General features: G+C 47.5%; 1 long non-coding RNA gene across 1 annotated transcript; it reads left to right on the forward strand.

The window, feature by feature from the left end:
* The first annotated feature begins 13,453 nt into the window (after positions 1-13,453).
* Positions 13,454-17,546, forward strand: LOC132324028 (uncharacterized). The gene is made up of 3 exons (XR_009485495.1): positions 13,454-13,623; positions 14,460-14,685; positions 14,863-17,546. It is a non-coding gene; the product is annotated as an uncharacterized LOC132324028 (long non-coding RNA).
* The last annotated feature ends 4,620 nt before the right edge of the window (positions 17,547-22,166 follow it).

A 22,166-nucleotide genomic window follows, 5' to 3' on the forward strand; every position in this document is an offset into this window, starting at 1 on the left:
TCTTTCCCATGTTTCTGGCACTAGCTGAGCGTGATAATACCAAGACTGGGACCTCCTGTTTGAGAAATTGCTGGTATTGTCTGCAAGTGTCACAATCACATTATCATCCATAAATGGTGCTGTACAGAGGAACTTCTTGGGGCCCTTCTAGCTCGCCACGGTCTGTCCCTTTTGCTTTGGTCGTGCTTGATGCTGTACAGGGAGTACAAATGTGGCTTGATTGGATTAAGGCCTTTATTTCTGTGAGGTCTGCTACTATTCACTGAGGTTTAATTAAATTTGTGACCTCCAAGTGGTCAGGGAATGTGTGTCAAGTCAGGCACATAGGAAAACTGATTCATTCTGCAAAAGCTTTGTAGGTGGACAATGCCATTTGAATCTTTCATGACACCAATACCAAGAGAAGGGCCACAGCCCCATCAAGTATTATGCTTTTGCTGAGCCTCTGGGACAAAGGTTTAAGCTGGCAAGGTCCAGGTGAAGGCAAGTCTCACTTTTTATCCCTCCCTAGTTCCTACTGCTTAGTTAGTTCAGTTTACAGGGCCAGTGAAACCCTTCCTGAGAGGCTGCATCACCTGGCAAAACCTGTGGAGAGCATGCACTGGAGGCTTGGTGCAGCCTGTCCTTCCCCTCACACCCCAGCCCTCAGACACTGGCAGCTCCCTTCCCCAGGGTAATCCTCTCCCTCACCCACTCTCCCCTTGGTCTCCTGCCTGCCCATGGGCTCTGCCCACCTCCGGCTTTGTAGGGAAAAAGAGGAGCAGCAGAGGCTCCCCATTGTCAGCAGAGGAGAGAGCAAAGCAGAGCACAAAATGAGTTTTGTGGACTTTGTGGCCTCAGCACCCAGTAATTTTGGTAGCATTGAGTGGAGCACAATTTTCAGATTGCAACCCTGCCACGGTCTAATTGCATTGGCCATCACTACTTTGAACCCCATGGGAGCATTGGGATGAGTTTGGTAGTAATATTTTCCAGTCAACTACTTTGGAATATTCTCCTACTTTGGCAGCAGGTAGTCCTCATATCTCAGCTGGAAGGAGACTCTCTGCCAGGTTTTCTAGACAGCTGATGTGTGACCTGTTACTGTTCATGACAGTGTGGTAGGGGCCCTTCCAGTGGCAGGAATTTCACCAGCAGGAGAGACAGAACAGGGATGTTGCTTCCAGAAAGATGGCTTGAAGCCTGTCCTGTCTGAGAAGACTCTCTGAGTGGAAGAGAGGAGACAAAACAAATATATCTCAGGGAGGAAGCCAGGGAAATTGTACCTCAGTGTGCCTTTGTCAAAAAGGGTCAGAGATGTAGGCACAGGTAGCACCTTTCACTAAACAAAATAGTGAAACTGAGGAAAACAACCCAGCTTTAGGGAATGCAAGCACTCCTTCAGGTCTGACATAGAAGCAACAATCTCCCCAAGGTAAATAGGGGGGAGAGCAGCTGGTTTATGCTGATTGTCTGAATGACCTGAGGTAAATGATAGCTGGTATCTGCAGGGCAGGCTGGGGAACACATGAGGAACAGTAACTAGGCAGAGGTGACAAGCCTGAAAAGAGCCAGCTTGTCTTTCATTCCTCCTCTTCTCCTTAGGGTCCAAGGTCAGGAAGGTCCTTCCTTGTGCTGAGGAGGGATGGGGCTGCATCCTCCCCCTGAGCCTGCAGCTCTCTCCCCAGGCAGCTCACACAAGGAGCGGACTGGGGGATGCTGGGGTGGCTTTGCCTTTGATCCAAAGGAACAACAGACATTTAGGGTGTTTCTGACGAGGGCCAAGAGAAGATAAGAAGATGAGAAGAGAAGATGAGAAGACCTACAAAGAGTAGCAACTCAGGTACTTCTGGGACATAGTCAGAGTGCAGAGGAGGCAGAGGGACATCTGTGACAAGAGGGATGCCATGATGGTGAAGGAGGGAAGCAGAAGATACAGAAACAGAAGAAGAGCTAGGGAAGACAAGGAATGACTGAAAAAAGCACAGTGGAGTGGGATGAGAGAAAGCATGAGATGAGAGGGAGTTGTAAATGGCTGACAGATAGGAAAACGATCAGTAGGTGGCAAAAGGAAATTATAGAAAAGAGGACATGCTTTTCTAGGAGAAAGGGAAAGATATTGCAACTAAAAGAGAGGTTGTAAATATTGAAAGGGTTTAGGGGAAGACTCCTAAGCAATGATCCCACCAAAACTAGGCTCCAGTCTGGTCTGCCATAGCAGAAATATTTTCTCTGACAAAAATGTTTCAGGGACACAGAAGGAGCAGTTAAATCACCAAGAAATATCTAAGAATCCATGAGTATTTTTTAATCTAAAATTAAAGGCAAGAGAACTCTGAAAAGAAGCCACAAGAGGCACCAATTGAAGTATTTCCAAATGAGATAGGATAGGACCACCAAGAGGACTTTATTCCAAATGTAAATAAATACACTAAAAATGCATCATCCAGAGCATCCTGCAAAACAACAAAGGACACTGTACAGCTTCAAAACACTGTCTTATATCTGCAGGTAGCCCCTGGGCAGATTTCTTGTTCCAGCTTCTTTGAACAGCTATGGTATTAAAGGAAGAGAATCTGGGCAAATGTCACCTCATTAGAAGACATTCAGGACATGCATCTGTCATTTAGTATGAATTAAAACTTTGAAGATTAAATTGCCCTCTATCCCCAGGCACACACTGAGGAAGATCTCAGCAGTGTTTTCACTCGGTTGATGTATGGTGGAGCCGTTTTTTTGTTTAGACAGTCAAGAAAAAAAATAGTCTTAACCATGGAAAACCTGTGAAATTGCCATATTTTGAATATTTGTTGTAATATGGGTACCTCTTCTCCATCTTTGGCTTTCTGTCATTATTGAGTTGGAGTTTTTTAAACTATGACCCTAAATCTTACTGCCCTTACTCCTTAAATACTATAATCACTCTTAATGTGGAGAAGGAGGCTCAGTAAATCGGCCTAGAGCTTTAAGATTTCTCTTCAAGGGCGTTATCAATAGTTTCTTGGCAAAGGAGCTCATGGTTTTCCTTCTGATGATGGTGCCCAAGTGACTCTGGAGTTCAGGCAAATAGCTCAGCAAATGTATTTTTAGGTGGTCATCCTCTACACCATTCCCCAAGCACCAATGTCACAGAAACATAACAAGTGCTCCCTGGTCAAAGGATCTGATATATCCTCCTTCATCCTCCAGAGCCTGCAGTTTTTAGAAAATGTCCAGACTCACTACCTGCTCTTTCTCCCTCTCTGCAGAAATGTCCTTGCTCTTTGTTGATGGAGTGACAAAACTATTCTTTGTCTCCTTAAAAAGGAAAGAAGCTCAGAAGTTTCTTTTTTCGATTAGGTGAAAAAGACACTTCACAGGACTTTGGGGACTTCAAACTTAAGTTTAGCTAATTGGACAGAAGCTAAAATTTTTGTTTGGACAATTTACTAGAAAAAGAATAGAACAAAGAAACTAATCATTTTTGTGAGGTGTTTTACTAGGAGCAAGAACTTCTTGCATTTGGCTTGGGGTTTTTTTTTTTTGTTTTGTTTTGTTTTGTTTTGTTTTTGTTTGTTTTTTTTTTTTTTTGTTATTTTGCCTTTTATTAAACCTTTTTGTTTTTAACACTGCAACAGAAGCCATCTTGCTGATTTTTACGCCTCTAAGGGTAGCTGAGCTATCTTGGGTGTGTGATAGACCTCTAGGAGCTTGTGAGACCAGGCTCCAGAAGGCAACCACAACACCTCTCCCTCACTAGGAATACCAAAGGGCAGTGGTCAAAGCTTTTCAGGTAAGTAAATCCCTGTACATACCAGAGAGCCCAGGCCTGCCTGCTCCTGGCTAAGCAGGGAAAGCAATTCCATGGCTTTGGTAATAAGAAGGGCCAAGATGGTGCTTAGACCTCTAACTGAGCATTCTACCTGAGCAGCAAAACATCTCACCTGGCTCACCTGTGAGCCTGGTCTCCATCGTGTACCAGAGGCACAGAAAGAAGCTCCATGTCTGAGCAATTCCCTGCTCTCCTGGGACCATCTGTGCTGAACCTGTGGGCCTTCCTCACTCTTTCAGGGGCCAGCCAGGCACCAGCCTGTTTGCCAGCTGGACCTCCACTCAGGGTCTGTGGCAGATGGCGGGATCCACAGCCCACGTGGTGGCTGCCAGCACCTTCCCCCTCAGCAGGAGATCAGATGGGCTCTCACACATTGCCCTTCCCGGCTCTGATTCGCACTGGATGCCTCAAGGTCAGGGATGGCTGGATAGGAATCATGGAGACACCTGTCTTTTGATCTGGTTGCTGTGGGCTCTCTTTTCCCAGCATCCCTGCCACAGGGGCTCTCCCAGACAAAGCACAGGAAGGGAGGTGGGCTGTGCCTTGTGTCAGTGCATTGGGGCAGGAACAGGAGAAGGCACTGGAGGGTTTTGTGATGCAGTCCATCTCCTCTTCTTCCTGGCACCTTGCACATCCTGATCTTGTCATTGCATTTTACCAAGATGTGCCCTTTTGCTTGGCTGAGAATTCATTCTTTATTTAATAAAATTTAACATTAAAAGCCACTTAGCTGCAGATGTAAGAGGTTCATCAGGGCAGAGTCACATCTGCTGACTTTATAAAGGTACATCCTGCCATGTGATCCACAGCCCTCTGTGAGAGGGTACACAAAAGGCAGACACAGGCTGCAGTAGCCTTGTGCAGGTGGCTTGTAGCCACTTGTGTTTGTTCACCATTGCTGCTGGATAACATTAAGGAGATTGTTAATACATTACTTACCCAAGGTTTTTAAGGCTTGTTTGGCTTTCAGCAACAAAAGGGCTCTCTCTGCCTGTCCTAAGTTGTGTAGCATGGCAGATGAGTAACCTCTCCCTTAGTGCCCTTCTCATACTTCATAGATAGAGGAGAAAGATTATTCTCTCCACTGAATACTTTAATACCTTCTATTTTTATTTCTGAGAAAGTTTGGAGGTTACATTTTCCTTAACAACCCGCTGAAGTCTGAGGCCTTCACTCTGTTCTTAATAAATCTTGCTGAACTTAAAAATACCTCCCCTGAGTAAAACCAAAATAAAAATTGAGTAGAGTCTTTGGGATTTGCTTCCCTTTTTTCTGATTTTCCTACGATTGTCTGTGCCATTTTGCCTTTGACATATTTTTCCATTTGCTGGGTGTTGTAGGAACTTCTGCATTCTTCTTATAATGAGTCCATGAGAAGATGATCAAGGAGTACAAGCAAAGTTCAAAGACGCCTTGGGCTGTTGTCGTGGTTTTAAGCCCAGCTGAAAATTAAGTACTCTTTATTGCTATCAGGACTTCTTGTGGCTGTGATGCTCAGGGCTAATGTCTTGAGCCCAGACAAGTCGAGGGTGGCTACAGAGAAGCAAAGATTCATTTGGTAATGAATTTGGTTCATATGAATTTGGTTCATGTGGCTACAGAGATGTGGTGACCCATCTTCTCCACTCCCTGCAAGATCATCCTGCAAGCTTGGACTGAAGCAGGCACTGGGAGCATGTCTTCTCCTTCCCTGGTGATCCTCCCCTTGGGACTGGCTGGTGCTGTGCCAGCTGGCCCTGGCAGCATCACCTCCTGTAGAGGGTGCTAAGAAGGAAACAGGAATGTTGTTTTAGCTGTCCCTTACCCTGATGAGATCTGCCAGCTGCACAATGTCCAGGGGTGTGGTGGATGTTCCTGTGCTGGGAGGGGAGGAGGAAGGTGTTGAACCGCCAGGGTCTGGCTGCTGATGAGCACCGCCAGTGCCCCTCAGGTAATGATCACTTACCTCCTGCCGGATTGGAGAGGAGCAGGCCTGTGGAAAGCTGCTCAGCTTGTAAGTAACTGCTCCTTTCAGCTTCAGTGACACGTCACATCCATCCTTGAGCTCTTCCAAAAATTCCCTCCTGGGACTTTGCTTTCCCCATAACTTGGAGTGACACACATTGGCAAGGGGGGAGACAAGGTCTCGCTCAGCTCAGTCCTGATGTGTGTGAATGAAAAGCCTGGGTGGCGGGGGTGGGGTGGGGTGAGGCCTGTGGCACAGTAAATAAATTGCACCCTGCCTGTGTTATGCCAGCAGGGCTCCAGAACAGTTCCATGGGCTTTTGTAAATGGGAATTTGCCTCCTCGATCGCTCAAGGCAGTGCTGTCAAACAGCATTGCCAGGCTTGTGCCTCATCCAGAGGTCTCAAACATTTTCCAAGTTGCCCCACTTCAATTTACTTTCACAAAATGATGTCTCCCTTTTGGGGAGGGGGCAGAAAAAAGCAGAAAAGTGAGCCCAGAAATCCCACCAAGAGGCTTTGGGAGAAGGGGAGGGGAAGCAGCAGGTGAGTGAGAAGGGATGGGAGGCTGAGCAAGACAAGAGCTTTCACAACACAGGAATTCAGGCTCTTCCCCCCTCGGCTCCCCCTCGCACCCTTGTTTGAATTTAGCATGTGTCCTCCTATGGCGTCGTAATTACTAAGATTACCAAATGAATCTTTGCTTCTGTACACACCGGGCATTCAGCGGAGCTCTAATAGTTGTCATTAAGTTTTCAGGGAGGTGGGAGAAGATAGATTGAATGCGTGCACTCCAGCGCTGCGCAGAGCCCATTGATGGCTGCTGAGTAATGATTTTTTTCTAATTGGTGGAGAGCAGCGGCCCTAATGGATGGAGCCTCTCTGTGCATTTGCACTGTCTCCTCAATCAATAACCCTCGCTGCGCCTGGCACGGAGGAGTTCCTGAAAGCCCCTTTGTAATAATGGATTGCTGGAGGTTACACAAACCGCTGTCTCCCGCTGAGTCAGCCCTCTGTCAGGCACCTCTCGCTTCCCGGGGCCCCACGTTCCAGACGGGACACCCGCAGGGGGGCCCGGGCCCCGGCCCCCTGCCCCGTCCCCGGCCACCGGCGCCCCGCGGCTCCGCCGCTCGCAGGGAGGGTTTTGTTGCCTGCGGAGCCCGAGCTGGCTCGGAGGAGCGGGAACAGCTGGGAAGCTTTTTATTGGCTTTGGCTTGGGAAGTTTGGCTTTTTATAGGAGGCTTTGTGGGGGTTTCTTCCGCGCCCATCTCTCGTCTTCTTGATGAAAACTCCGCAGGTCAGATGCTGACTGTGGAGGCTGAAATCGCAGAGAGGTCAGGCCGTGCCAGACAGGGCTCTTGACTTGGCCAGAGCAGGAGCCCAGCTCAGGGAGAGCAAGCTTTGACCACCCACTAACCACCAGGCATGCAGTTTGCATTCTAGCCCTCAACACCCCCCCAGACCCTGCTTTCTTTTTGAGGGATGGCATACAAGTGAGAGCCACAAGAGAGCTCTCGAAATTCAACCTTGCCAGTGCATTTCCAGGAGGCAGGCAGGTCTCGGGTTGGAGGTAGAGATGAGAAATGGGATGTTATAGGGAATCTTAAAAGGGATGCCTCAACACTGAGATCAACAGCTCAGCCTTCCTCTTCCCAACACAAGAGAGCCTTTTACTGGAGAAAAAGAGGGGATTTCCATGGTTTGATGAGATTCACAGACAGCTGAGGCTTGGTTTCTTCCCTGCTGCTCTGCTTCAGCTCTGTGTCCTCACAGCCCACTGCAGAGCATTTCTGAGTGGCAGCCTGTTGTCACTGCAAACTCTAAGCCCCCCAGAAAAGGTTCTCATTGCTGGGACCTTTTGGAAGTGAGCCTGCCCTAGCTGTGTGACCCAGACCCCCACAACAGGGCTCCCCAGTGCCCTGTGCTGTGTCTGCTTTTGTTTGCTTTCTGGGAAGGTTTTTACATCTCATTGTGTACCTGGGCTTTACCCAGCTGCACAACCCAGGCCATCATCCACCCCAGTCTCTGGAAGGGACATTACTGTGGAGCAGGAGAGTTTGGGATTGCCCAGATTGCATGGCTGGCTGCTGTCAGTCCCACTGTGAATGAAGACAATCTAGATCTCCTCCAGCACTGAAGTAATTGGCACTTTCTGTTGTCTTCTCCACTGTTTTGGGCTATTCATAGCTTGCAATGGTTTCCAATCCTTCTCCCTGAGATCAAAAGCGAATTTAAGGCCTGCCCCACTCTTGTGTTAGTTAAAAGCTGAAAACACAAAAGGATATGGTAGGTGAGCTGATTTTGCTGTGTCCTAGGGTGACGTTATGAAGCTTGTATCTCTATTCAGGTGTTCTGTTTATTCTGTTCTGTGCCTTCAAGGCTGGCTCTGAAGAGTGAATGTTTTGCTTTGGTTTTGCTATCAGCTGCCCCCCCACGGCTGGCAGGACACGCGGACGGGACAGTACCTGGTGCTGCTTTTGCTTTTTGCCTGGCTTTTCACTTTGCTCTTGCTGTTGCTCCTGATTTGCTCCTGCTTTGCTCCTGCTTGCTCTTGCTTTTTGCTTCTGCTTAGCTAAACAGTCCAAATTTCTTCCTGGACTGTTTCTCCTCTCCCGTTTTTGGAACCACTCAAGCCTGCTCCGGACTGGGACCTGGCAAACACCAAGAGAGAGTTTGCACCCTGAGGCTGCAGCAGCTGCCCCAGCGCCAGAGGGACTGATAACAGAGTGACCACCCCAGGAGAGACTTTCTGAATTTGTCATCTTTTTCAGAGCAGTGACAGAGTGGTGTCACCTGGTGTTGTTCATTTTGTGTGCTGAGGGGTGCAGTGCCTGTTAAACAAACAGGTTCTTTCCACTTCTCTCTGAGGAATCCTTCCCAAACCGGCTGGGGGGAGGGACTGTGTGGATTTGCTGTCTGGAGGGGCCCCCTTGGGAGGTTTTCTCCCAAATTTGATCTAAACCAGGACATGCTGGTAGGGAGGATCTGACCTCAAAACTTCATATTGAGCTCCAGGCTGAGTCCCTAGAAAGTGGCTCTTTGGGTCTGTGTGGCAGAGGGTATCTCAGGATGTGAGCAGCATGATCTGCTGCTGATCCCTCCAGGGCTCAGGACATAGCAATGAGCAGGTCCCAAAGGACCTGCATCACCCCTGTAGCCTGGTAACATGACTGGGGGCAGGAGGGGGATCTGAGACTCTGCAGTGAAACCTCATGTCCTTGCTTGGCGAGCGACCACTGGAAAACATCCCCCAGGATGGGCTTCAGCAAAGGCTGCTCCTATGCTGCCAGGTACACCTTAGTTGCAGCTGAAGAAGTGGCAAGTAAAGGGTTGTAGAAGAAGAAATATATTTTCTTGGTTGATGTCCTGGTGAGAGAAAGACTGTGGAATTTTTTTAGGAGGTGGAAGTCCAATTCATCCTCATTGTCATTCCTGACTCTCCATCTGAGTGCAGGGAGTGATTTTCTCTCCCTTTCAGAGGGGCAGTCAGTCATACAGAAGCTCCTTTCTCACTGAGCAAGGAGTGTCAGAAGGAGAAGGAGGCAGGGGGCTTTCATTCTCTGTTTTTCAGCACTGTCTCTCACCAGGATGTGCAGAGGTCCAGGCAGGAGTGAGGTAAATTCTTCCAGGATCTGTGTCCACCCCAGTGCACCATGGCCACAACTCTCCCACCTTTATAAAATCATCCCTCACATCCTCCTGATCTCTGAGCTCATCCCTGAGATGTTTGCCACAGAATGAACCAGCCTTGCTCAGGGGCCTGTGGCTGCTCTCTGCCAGTGCCCCTGTGCCCAAGGTGACAGAGTGTGCTCTGGGAGGTGACACCCCAGCCTGGGGGGTAGCACAGGCAGCAGGTTAGCAGGCAGAGAGGGGACAAGAAGAAAGAGGGGCCAGGGAGGTCCTTTTGTAGAGCACCTGGGACAGAGGGTCTTGGAGGGGAAACCAGAGTGATGGTGAGGCAAAGGTGCAGGAGCTGAGACATCCCAGACAGACCCACAGCAGAGCACAGCAGGTTTCCTCCCTGCTGCTGCCTTGGCAATGAGAGAACTCTCCAGCCATCAGCAGGGCAGGACTGGCTCAACAGACTCTGGAGACAAGACAGACCAAGGCAGGCTTGCAGAAAATCTGGGTGCAAAGTTTCAGAGAAAGGAAGAAGAGTTATGTGTTTCTGCCTTTTATGAAGATGTTTAGAATCCTTTTGTAAGGGTTATTGTCACTTAAGCAAAGGGGCAGGATGCTTAAGCAGTATAGTTTGAGCTGGAGGAGGAAGCTGTGCCTGGGACAGGGGGCCTGGAGCCCCCAGCAGAATCCTGCCCCTGTAGCATGGGGGGATATGTAGCAAGAACCTGGGATTACTGCTAAACAGGGCTCCCTAAAGGGAAATCAGGAAAAGCTCCTTAGCTGGCAGAGAGGAGAACCCAAAGCAATGGAGAGGATTGACATTCAGGAGCAGGATTTGGCCCAGCTGTCGGTCCTGGCTTGCCAATGCAGATGGTGGCAAAGGAAAAGGATTTGTCTCATCCACTTTCTATCACAGCTGTGTTAACTCATCAGTATTGCAGGAATTAAAATAAATATACAGTTTTCAGAGCAGGACTGTGTTTCACCTGTGCTATAACCAATGAGTGGATTAGAGCACACACTGCCCCATGTCCTGTCACAGCCACAGAGTTCCTGGCAGTGGGACTCTGGTGCTCTCACAGCACAACTGGGGCACATCAGAGAACAAGAGCATGGGGCCACAGTGGAGTCTGAGGGCATCCAGCTGTTCATTCAAGCAGCTGCTTCTTCCCAATCCACTTACTAGAGGGTGTCTCATCTAAATCAAACTGGAAATATTTCCATGAACTCTACTTTCTGTGTAGTTTTGGAAGCAGAGAAACCTCTAGACTCATCCAGGAGCCCTGGTGAGGGGGATTACATTGGCTCAGGTGGAAGTGTTTCTTGTTTTCCTGCACTTGCCTTTCTGAGAGGCAAGTCAGCACCCAAAGCAGTGCCAGATGCCCTCTTTTGCTCACGGACATAAACTTTTGTTCTTTGTTTATCTGCAATCCTGCTTAATCTAGAGGAAATCATCTTCTCATTTGGGAAGTCTAGCTTGCTCTTCATTTAAAAAATCACAACCTTCTCACCTGCACTTGTGATTTCTCACCTGCCCTAACAGCTCCTCAGGGACTCCAGGCCTGTCCTCTGCAGCTTCTTTTCCTGGCTTTATTCTGTGCTTTAGGAAAACAATGTCAGGCCAATTAGACAAAACAGGATCTTTCCAAACTGTCCCTATGAACAAGTCCATATTGCCATAATTTCCACAAAAGAGCTCACAATGAGTGACATGAGAATACCCATTCCTATTATGAAAAAAAAAGAAGAAAAAGAAAGAAAAAATAAAAAGCCATGCAACAAAAAACCCAGGAGCTGTCTGAAAGAAAACTGTCACAAAGGAAAGGAGCTCAGTTTCTCTGACAATCAGAGTGATACAGCTTGCATGAGAATTTATTTCAGTATGCTTCTTCAGCACACACCAGACTCCCAGGAGGGTGTTTCAGATCTCATTTCCTAACTTTGCTGATTGGAACTGAGGTTTGCATTTACTTGGCTTTTTCATTTTACACTATCATTTGGAGTCCTGCTTGATTTCTTACAATCTCCCTGCCTGTTGTGCCTCACCCTCTTCCCCAGACCCCTCCCCACTGACCAGGGAGAAAAAATATAGAGCACATGCCAGTGACCACAGCTCCAGCAAACTCAGCTAATCCCTGCTCCTCTCCCAGCAGGACACAGTCCCTTCCCAGAGGCATGACCCAGCCCAGGGCTATTTACAGCAGTCAAGAGTTCAGCTTGTTTTCCCAAAGCATGTTTTCATTACAGCTCAAGGGAAAGGCTCCCTAGGAAAAGCAAAAATATCTCTTTCCAGCTCTGGAAAAAACAGCTGAACTGGCCCCTCTGATGGTCTCCAGAGGCTCCCAGAAAATGGAGTTGTAGAGTCATAAGAGGAGCCAAGGGATAAGGATCCTGGTTGAGTTTTAGAGACATTCTCACACACAGCAGCTTCTCACTCTGCACAGAATCACTGGCCAAGGACTGCAGCTTCCAAGGCCCACAGCTGCCCTGAGGGTCTGGGTCCTGGCATCTCACCCTGCCTTCTCCCCACGTTACTTTAATTTGACACAGGACAATTTCTTCTTCCAAATGCTGTTTCAGTTCAGTCTTGTTTCTTTCAGGCTTTTTTCAGATGATGGAGGAACACCATTGGTTTGGAGCAAGAGATCCCTGTGTTTGATTACACATCTTGGAGCAGAAGACCAAAGTGGTATTTAATAAACCATCACCTTTGCCAAAAGCAGCATAATCAAACCCTGTGAAATGGGCAATTGCTGCAATGGAGATAGCTTGAGCTGGTGTGCTGGCAGAGCGACAGCTGCTTCTCTCTTGGCTACTGCTGAGCCAGGTTCAAGAGCCTGAACACGGCTTTGAGCTCTGGCAGCGAGTCTCAGATGCACTGCATGCTCAAGCATCCCAAGGGCTGCAAACCCCCCTTGCATCAGTGCCTGCCACCCAGTCTGTGAAGGGGTTTTGCATCAGCTCCAAGAGCAAGAGGCAAAAGAGTGAGTGAGAAAGAGAGATGTTCACTCAAACTGGCAGCTGCCTTTTGTTTCATGATGGCAGCTGCCAGCAAGAGACAGGCAGGGCAAGGGAAAAACACACAAGAGCAACACGCTAGATGCAAAGCATATTACACGCTAGATTTAAAATAAAAAAGCATGCATGAGGGTAAATATTCAGCATAATGCATGACGACTCAGCCCCGTCATTCTCCTTCCATTTCCTAGGAGCTCTGGGACTGCATCTCCCAGGGCAGCACTGGCCATCCTGGAAGGAAAGACAGGGCCAGCACTCTGAGTGTATAAGCAAAGGAAGCAATGCCTAAACATTGACTTTTTTCATCCACTTGAGACAGGTGAAAGGAGAAATATCACTTCAGTGGAGAAGGGTGGTCTGTGCATGATTCTGTACGGTGGGCTTGTTGTTTCTCTCACTTCTGACAGCTCGCTTCCTTCCTCTCCTTGCGGGACTTTATTTCAGTCAGTTTGATGTTTTTGGCAGGGTGATGCCTTTGGAGCCTGATCCCCCCTCCTCTGCAGAGGCAGTGCTGGCAGCAGTGCTGCACATCTTTCTTCTCCTCCATCTCAGCGTCCCAGCACCACCTCCTGCACAAGGGGAAGCCCTTTGTCACACCAGGATCCACTGTCAAACAGCTGCCAGGACCTGGGCAATGCTGAACAAGGTCTGTGTCTGCATCCTTCAGGGCTGAAGGACCATCCCTGGTCCTTTGCCTCCTCACCCACCCCGGTGTGGTTCCTCAGACAGGCATGCCAGCAGGGGTGGGCAGGCATTTCCCACCCCTTTCCCAAGTGCAGAGTTTGACAGCACAGGGAATCTTTCTCTGGACCCCCTGACACTGCAGCAAAAACACTTTGGCCGTGTGGCACTCACTCCACTGGTTTGAATTTATTTTAATGCTTCTGACAGGCCAACTTTGTACCGGCAGCTTCTTCTGCCAGATCAGATATTGTTTACCCACCCTGCTTTAACTTTCTGCCATGTTCAATATCTCCTCTCCACACCAAGCTCACTTGATGCCAGATCAGGTATCATCTGTCCTCCCTCGGCCGGCACAGAGCACAAAGCTGGCATGTGTTCCCTGTCCCTGTGCACTCTGGCTAATTCAGCAGGAATGTGAGCACAGCCTGCACCTGATCCGGGGCTGCTCTTCCTGCCCAGGGCTCGGGTGGTGCACGGACCTGGCATTCACTGCCGGGGGAACAGCCCCGCCACTGCCAGGAGCACCAGGCACAGCCAGAGCAGCCGGAGCACCTGGCGGCTCTAAAGGTGAGGCTGGGACACTGGAGAGCCGTGCCTGAGCTTGTAAATATGCTAGTAAAGGGAAGGGGAAAGGGGAGAGGGGACAGGAGGAGAGGCAGGAAGAGAAGGGAAAAAGTTGTGCTTTTAATACCTCAGGTTAAAAGGACACTGAGGTAGGGTGAGGGTTACCTGAGTCCGAATTCAAGCTGCTAGCCCCCTTTAAAAATAAACAGAGAGAGGGAGGAAGGGAGGAAAGGAGGAAGGAAGGGAGGAAGGGAGGAAGGGAGGGAGGGAGGGAGGGAGGGAGGGAGGGAGGAAGGAAGGAAGGAAGGAAGGAAGGAAGGAAGGAAGGAAGGAAGGAAGGAAGGAAGGAAGGAAGGAAGGAAGGAAGGAAGGAAGGAAGGAAGGAAGGAAGGAAGGAAGGAAGGAAGGAAGGAAGGAAGGAAGGAAGGAAGGAAGGAAGAAGGAAGGAAGGAAGGAAGGAAGGAAGGAAAAGAAGTCAGTGTGGGTTTTTTCTGATGGAGCTAACTCAATTTAGTCAAGTCACACTAAAAAAAGGCACGTTTTCTCCATTTATGTGTTCTGATCTAGAAGTGTAAACATACTTGAAACAGGTCTGGGCTCCTTTTTTCTGCAGGGAAATGTTTTAGAGGAATCCAAGGAATCGGGACATTTTTGCATGCAATGTAGAGAAAGAAATGTATTGTCTGAGAGCAAAGTGACTCTGAATGTGGCCACGGAGATAAAATGATGAGTTCAGCCCCTGCATGCAAGAGCAGCATTGCTCAAAGACACTTTTTTTCCTGTTTGGTTTTCTTTATGTTTATTTTAAGGGAAGCTCTTTTCTATCTCATTTTTTTTAGGTTTTAATCTTTGTATAGAACACACTCTGTGACCCTGACAGAGGGAAAGCAGCGCAGTCCTACCTCCTCTATGTATGTGTTTAGAAACAGCAACTGATCGAAGTCAGCGACCGAGTTACTCCTCTTGCCACGCGTTCCCGGCTTTGACAGACTGCATCGTTTGGCGTGTTGATATATCAGGATTTCATACACTATGAATATTCACGGCGCATATTAAATTAACCAGGTGAGAAAGTACAGGTTTGTTTTGCATGTTAACTCTGTGTTAACGCTGCCCCTAAGTGGTTAAGTTGGTTTATTGCAAGTTAATTAGCCCTCATTTCGGGCAGTTATTTATTTATTTATTTATTTATTTATTTATTTATTTATTTATGGAAGACTGTCGTGTTTTTTTCTCTTCCAGCTCCTAGACCTTGCCTCTCTATCTAGTCTGTGTTTGCATCCTACTCTGAGTGGGTTTCACAAAACTGCAACATTTTCAGGCAACTCAGCTTGGAAGACACATGCAGAGGAAAACACGGATGCCTACTACACATTTATTACTCAATCCAAGCGAGGCTGTGATCCTGCTAGCAGGCTCCTCTCCCTCCACTCGTTTTAATTAGCATTTCAAGGGATGCTTGGTAGCACAAGCTGGTGAAGTTATGATGGGCTGCCTTTTGCATCTTTCCTCCTTCATCAGTGTGCCACTTCACGAACATTTCATCACCCAGGCAAGCCTTTACTCAACCTTGGTATATTCTCAAGCCTTGCTGTTCACCCTCGTGTTGCCATCCTTCTGCATGGATCCATGCAATGTGCCAAGATCACACCTTATCTTGGGGTAGCTGGTTGCTGTTGGAGGGGTGTGTGGGTGTGGGCACACTGAGCTCCAGCTCCAGCTTACTGTGAGGCCTTGAGCTTCCCTTCTTCACAGCGTCTTCCCCTCCACCTGCCCTGTGGAGAAGCAGGAGAAGAAGGAGGGCAGCTGCTTGCAGCTTTTTAGCTCTGAAGGGCCTCACACCAGTAGAGGAGACTTGACAAATCCTCCAGCTGAACAACTGATGTGCTGGGCTCTGAGGGGCCTTTTAAAATCTTCCTCCTGGCTTTAGTTTCTTCCAGGCTATGGTTGGGGAGCTTGGCTCTGCTCCAAAGTTTGGTTTTCAGCTCCCAAACTGCCTCCCAGAGAAGTGGGGTGACCACTGGGACACCTTCAAAGCAGATTTTCATTTCTGAAGTTCTACAGCTCCTTTTGGGGTGGTGTGGAGGAAAAGCATCTCCTCATCCTCAGGGGTTGGAGTCCAAACAGGCAGGGTTAAGCCAGCAGCAGGCAGAGTGCTCTGCACACTGGGCTTGCACCTCCAGAGACCTGGAGGTAATTCACAGTGCAGTCTCTGGCTGAGGAAAGCAAACCTGGTCAATATTGCAGCCGCAGATGCCTGCACTGCACCAGGCAGCAGAGCAATCCATCCCTGCTCTGCCTGTGTTGGCAGCACAGGGAGAGGAAAGTGAGGAAGAGCAGAGGCAGTGCAGCTCAGGATACCTGGATATATTGGCAGAATCTCTCTCTTGATTATCAGCCTCTTCTTTCCATAAGCTCTAAAATAAGAGCATCAAGAAAACTGGAGAGCAGTGAATCTTCAGGAAGGTCTCCAGTCTTTGGCAGAGAGCACAGGCTGCTTTTCCATCATGCCAACACTGCCCTTCACCCTGAATGAGCGGCATTTGTCTCCTTTCCCCTTCGCTCTGGAGATTGCAGCCCGGATTCCGAGGAGGCGTCTCCGGCTGCCTGGAGCTCGGAGCGGCCAAACGCCGCCTCCCTGCAGCACATCCAGGGCCGGGGCTCGGAGGGAGATGCCCGGCCCCGGGAAGTCGGGGCTGGGGAGCGCGATGGGGGCGAGCCCGCATCCCTCCCGTTCCCAGTGCCCCGCTCCTGCCGCGGAGCGCTGCCCGCATCCCGGCCGTGCGCAGCGCCGTGGGACGCGCGGTTAAGGAGTCCAGACCCCGGGATCCGAAAGGAGCCGTGACCGTGCGAGAGGAGCTCCGCTCTTCTGAAAGGGTCTTTGGGAGGGCAGTGACAGCGGCACGTCTACAGGATCCCTCTGCTTCGTGAAAACCTGCCGCCGCATCTCCTTGGCGCTGTGTTTTCGGTCGGAGCTGAAAAGTCTGCGTGGGAACTCAGGGACTACCTTAAATACCCCTGACTAAGCCTTCTTAAAACTCCTATTAAAATACGAACACCGCAGTCAAGGCGGCAGCCTGGAGGTTTGCCCAGTGGCCAAATAAATCAAAATATTCCAGATATCCTGTTTGCAAGCGCCCATTAAAGCCTGACAACTGGCTAATACCAAAGGCAGCGTGGATCTGAAAGACAGAAAAAACGTGACCCATCCTGCAAAGCAGCCCGGGTTTATTTCTTGCTTTTTCACAGCTTTAATGCAGTCCTCCTCCCAGGGGCTGTAGAAAAGGGTTGCTGGGGCCCAGTGAGAGGCTCACGGCAGCAGGGTTGTAAGGGCTGGGGGCTGTGCAGCCACAGCTCCTCACATCCCCAGCCCCACAAGCATCACCAGCCACCAAGCAGCCTCTGCCAGGGACCTCCTTGCCCAGGACCGTGGCTCAAAGCCTGGTGCCAGGGTTCAGCCCTTTATCTGCATTTGCTGCCTCGCTGACATCTGCAGGCGCATTCTGTGCTCTTTATCTGTTTTCTCAAATAAATTAATAAATAAAAGACAGAGAGGCTGGAAATAAGGACGGAGAAAATGAACAGATTTTGATCTAGTAAGCAATTTAAATCTGGGCTGGCAAGCTGCGTTCGCTCATTCATTAATTCTGCCGTGTGCTCAGAAAACCCCAGCAGGGCTCTCTTCCAGCGCAAGAACTTCCGACTGTGAAATAAACCCCGCGTAACCAGATTAGCTCTGAGGTATGCATCAGCCAGCTCCTAGGCACTAATTCTACTTTCTCTGCACTGTACATTGCTAGAGCCTGATTTCTTGATCAGGTGGTGCTCACTGGAGGGCATAAACTCTCTGAAGTTTCCTATCTTCCACCTCTCCCTGTATTGCTGTTCCTTGCTCAATAAATAAAAAAATATTATATTGTGTGCAATCAGTGAGTCTTGATTCAGCAGTTAATAGCAACTTTATCAATACCTTGTCTTTCAGTGTCACATAAATCAACAGTGGCTGAATGGTTTTGTTCTGGCATTACAAAAATTAATCACTTTGGGTAGAGAAAATCTCACCTTAAAATTTCAGCGTTTGTGGAGTCAGAATATATTCCCATGCAGAAACTGATAGGCAAGATAGAAATCTCTGCATAAGCTTAGTGCAGTCTTCCACCTTGCAGGTCTGTGTTGTACTGAATCACGAGGTGATTACTGTCTGTATGAGTGACTTCAATTATGGTATTATCATCTTATTTATCATTTGATAAATGAAGTGGGACAGGGGTCTGTTTGCGTCAGGTGCTGTTCAAACACTCAGATGTGCTCAGACAAGATCCTGATGACATCCATAAAGTGAATGGGACATGAGTGGGAATCTTCAGACAAGGACCCCCTTCCAGGAGCTGCTATAGGAAAAGCTGTGGTCTGGCTTTCCAGCAAACTCCTGGTTCTCTCTACATGCTCCTGTGGCCTGAACTTAGATCAGTCAATGTAAAGTCAATGCTAAGTCTGTTTGTACAGAATTTTTTAGAAGTGGAGACTGAGCAGGCTTGGGTTGCTTGGGATTTTTTTTAAAAAAGGCAAAATTTTCAGCTTCTCTGGGTCTCAAACATTTTTATTATTATAACCATCTAAAGTAGGGTTTATGACATAGTTAAAATTCACATATTGTCTCCACTACAATTTCAATGCTTTATTCCAATTTCAATACTTTATTTGCTATGGGGAAATCTAATACACGATAATGGTAAAGCTTCAGTCATTAAGTGAGCTTGGATGATCCTGTGGGTACCAAATCTCCCCTCACAAACGCTGAAACAAAACTTGGCCAATGAGTTTCCACTCTCTGGAGAAGCTTTGGCTGCCGGCACCTTTGACATACGTGCTCTAAAGATGAATGTCTTTGATTTCCCATTTACGTCAGTCTGGCACCCTTCCAATACATCAGCTCAATTTCATTTTTTTCTGGGAGTGCCTTTGTACACAGCGTGTGTATATGTTCCTGCTATCATTCTGAAGTGTGGAAAAGTCACTGGCCCAACTAATTCCCAAACTCTCACTTTGGAAACAGCTGACATTTGGAAACACAAAGAATTCCTTCAGTTTGGCCTGCAAATCTCACTTTTTGAATTGGATCTTTCCATACAGAGTTCTCACCAAGACAGTTTTTCTCTGGTAACATTCATTCATCCATTCAAGAGCCACGTCACAGAGAGCAAAGATGAGAACATGCACAAGCTACTTATTTCTTTTCTCTCATCTGTCCCAGTCAGAGAAGAAGGTTCACAGGTTGGAGAATTTAACTTCCTCAGAGTCCTCCAATTCTATTTATCAAGTTTCAGTCCAAATAATAGCTGTGAAAATGTTTAATTTGTTAGCAATGAAAATGCTTAGCTGACATTGATTTTGGAGCTACATGTTGCTGAATATAAGCTGGTGCTTTTGCTCCTGAGCCATCGGATGAAATGCAAGAGCATGTTCAGATGCTGGCTGAGATGAGAGTCTCCAAGGTGCATGTGTTAACACTGCAGTGAAGAAAGCAGCCTCATCCCACAGACTTTAAAGAATACACATGGCTTTTTAGTTCTTAGACAACTGTGAGCATCATCTTTTCCTGTACTAATATATTCTGTTTTCTGTTTTCACAAGACTTCAAGGGACAGCGAAATTGCTTCAAACCAATTTCATCATGTGAAAAAACAATTAACAGCGTTTCCAGGAGAGGAACATTCTAGGTATTCATCACGGCTTCTGCAGTCACAAACAGACCACAGGCACTTTTCCCTCTGACAACAACATTTAGAAATATATATTGTATAATATTCTGTAAATCTAACTTTAATTTATAAATCTGTATAAATTCCATGGGCAAGGGACACACAGGGGCTTTTTATTCTGGAATATATATGTATTTGGTAGATAAAAGACAAAGAACCTTCTAACATCTGACTAGATGCCTCTGCCTGTGCTGAAGTTAAGTCATACTTCAAGATCTTTTTCTGAAGTTTGATAGGATGAGCTTGTTCATATTTTCCTTCTAGAGCAGGTTTGACAAGCTGCAAATCGTTCTTCCAGACATTTTTAAACCCTTTCCGCTTTCACAACAGCCATTGCAAAGCAGACAAAGAGGGGAGAAGGAACTGAACCCCTTCATTGCCTACTGTGCCTTCTCTCATGAGCCCTGCCCAGCACAGTACAGGAGCTGCTGTTTGCATGGCTCTCAGCACTCAGCTCCCTGCACTGATGGTGCTCCTTGTACAATCAGATGTTTTTTTGAAGTCATTGCACGTGTCCCTCTCAGAGCTTCTACTTTCAAATACAGCGTCCTTGCTCTCGAGATGCGACCAAATGCTTTCTTTCTCCCCTTACTCTTTCAGATCTGTCCAGCTGCTGTAAGTTCACTTCATCAAGGGATCCAAGTGCTCTGTAGAGGTTGCTGATATTTCCCTCTGTTCCTTGTGCCAGCTGCCAACTCCTACACAGTGAACTTTTTTCCCTGACACACAAGTCAAAGTTCACTGACCTCAGTAGTCAGAATGGTGCATAGAAGTGGAGAATATGACTTTATTCTTCTAGACAGATGTAAACAGCCTTCTTGCTTCTGCTGCTGCAAGGGTAGTGTGTCTCATGCAGTTCAGATCCACCACTTCAGCTCTGCAGCCCCCTGGACTTCAATCCTCAGATGCAAACACAGCAATGAAGCTCCAAGTTACAACTTTCTTTATGGCTTCTGCTCACAATATGGCTTAAAATGTGGGAAACCATTAAGTGTCATTTTCTGTACTCAGACTGATTTCTTGAGCTCCCCACCAACAGCAGAGACCTTAAGTGCAGTGGCTCAGATCTCTGGCAGAACATGACACAAACCCAAACTCTCATTTCAGCTCATACCTGAGCACCAGATTAACTGAAATCTGTGTCTCAACACTGCTAACACATCCCACGGGCAGCAGCCCCCATCCACAGCCCCAGGCTTGAGAAGGGCTCTGTGTGTCATTTCCTTGAAGGGTAGATGGGGACAAAGTGGTTACGGTGCAACCCCACACTACACATTTTACTGTGATTGTGCAACAGCAGTAAACACCACAGAGCCAGTAGAGTATTTCAAAACACATTGTAAGTGACAGAATAAACACGATTTTTTTTTTTTTTACTGAATCAGAATTAAGTAAGATGAGTATTTAAGTTGCTTTACACAGACCAAAACCACAAAGATATGCACCAAAACTGTTGGCTTTATCCTTAAGGCTTTACAACATTTTAAGTTCTCAAGAAGTGCAGAGAATCCACACAGATCTCATCTCCTGGTATGTGGGTTTCCTTGTGAAAACTTCACTTTGGAGCCAAGAGAGATAGTCAGACATGTCCTGCATCCTTGGCTAATTGTGCAAGACTATTATTTATTCCATTCAGTAAGTGTGCATCTGGTAGTGATGATTGCAAATCCTATAAGAAGGCTGATACTTCCTAGCAAGTGACATTTTTATGGTTAATAGAAACTGTCACAGAAACCTCTTGGAGGGGGATATGTACAGGCTTGATTTTCAACTTAACAGTAAATCACTCCAGATTAGAATTAGATATCATGACAAAATCCTTCATCCTGTAAATTTCCAGAATGCAAGTAGCAGTGGCTCCAGGAAAAATTGTGATAAAACTAGGAGGAAAGTTTCTCATTTGGTTTTGACATCCAGTGTACCTGAGATCATGTCTTCTGTGTAAGTGATACTGCATTACAAATGTGCAAGCTCTTTCATTTATGGTTATTGTACTGATAATAGGAAATGGTCCTTCTTGTAGGCCATGACTCCTTGGGCAAGAGGCAGTGCAAAGATGGGAGAGAAAAATGGGCATCATGCCAGAGAAGTCACAGGCAGCATCAGATCTACAGTGCTGCCAGAGTCTGAGGCATCCCAAGACCCTGAAAATATAAACAACTCACCTGCAGCTAGTGGTGCTCATACCATCAGTCTGCTGAGATGAGGACACAAGGGCTGATGCCATTGGTGAGGATGTCTCTACTTAAAAATTCTTATTCCTGGTTTTGAGCAGTTGCAGACGTCTGTAGTGTTTGTGCCATTGATCTGCTGCTGAATGCCATGGCAGCCTCAAAGTAGTTTTGTGGTGACTGCATTGGTCAAAGGACATAGAAAATACAAAGTCTGCGTGCAGAGACAATGGCTTTTTAAAGACCATCTTATTACAGGTGGGAGAATTAGACCAGCTTCTTCTGGGCATGGGAAGTCCTTATTCAGGACTCCAAAAGCCACTTCTTGAAAGGCCTCCAAACAGAAAACAATCAGCACAAATGCCCAATGTCCTCCCAAAAATTAGAGCTCAGATTTTCCCTTCCAGCAAGGGATTGAATCAGGGTAAGTTTTGTATCATCCACCCTTCAGAAGAGTCCGTTGTCCCCCAGCAAGTGCTGAGGTTCTTCTAGAGACCCAGAGTGGTGTCTGAGCCATTCCCTTGTTGTGTAGGTGCTCCTGGCCTGCCTGACATTGCCCTCCTGGCTGGCTGTGAGATTTTGTTCTTCTCCCTTGCATGACATAGAGATGAGG

This window comes from Haemorhous mexicanus, chromosome 2 (genome assembly GCF_027477595.1).
Source record: "Haemorhous mexicanus isolate bHaeMex1 chromosome 2, bHaeMex1.pri, whole genome shotgun sequence".
Lineage (NCBI taxonomy): Eukaryota > Metazoa > Chordata > Aves > Passeriformes > Fringillidae > Haemorhous > Haemorhous mexicanus.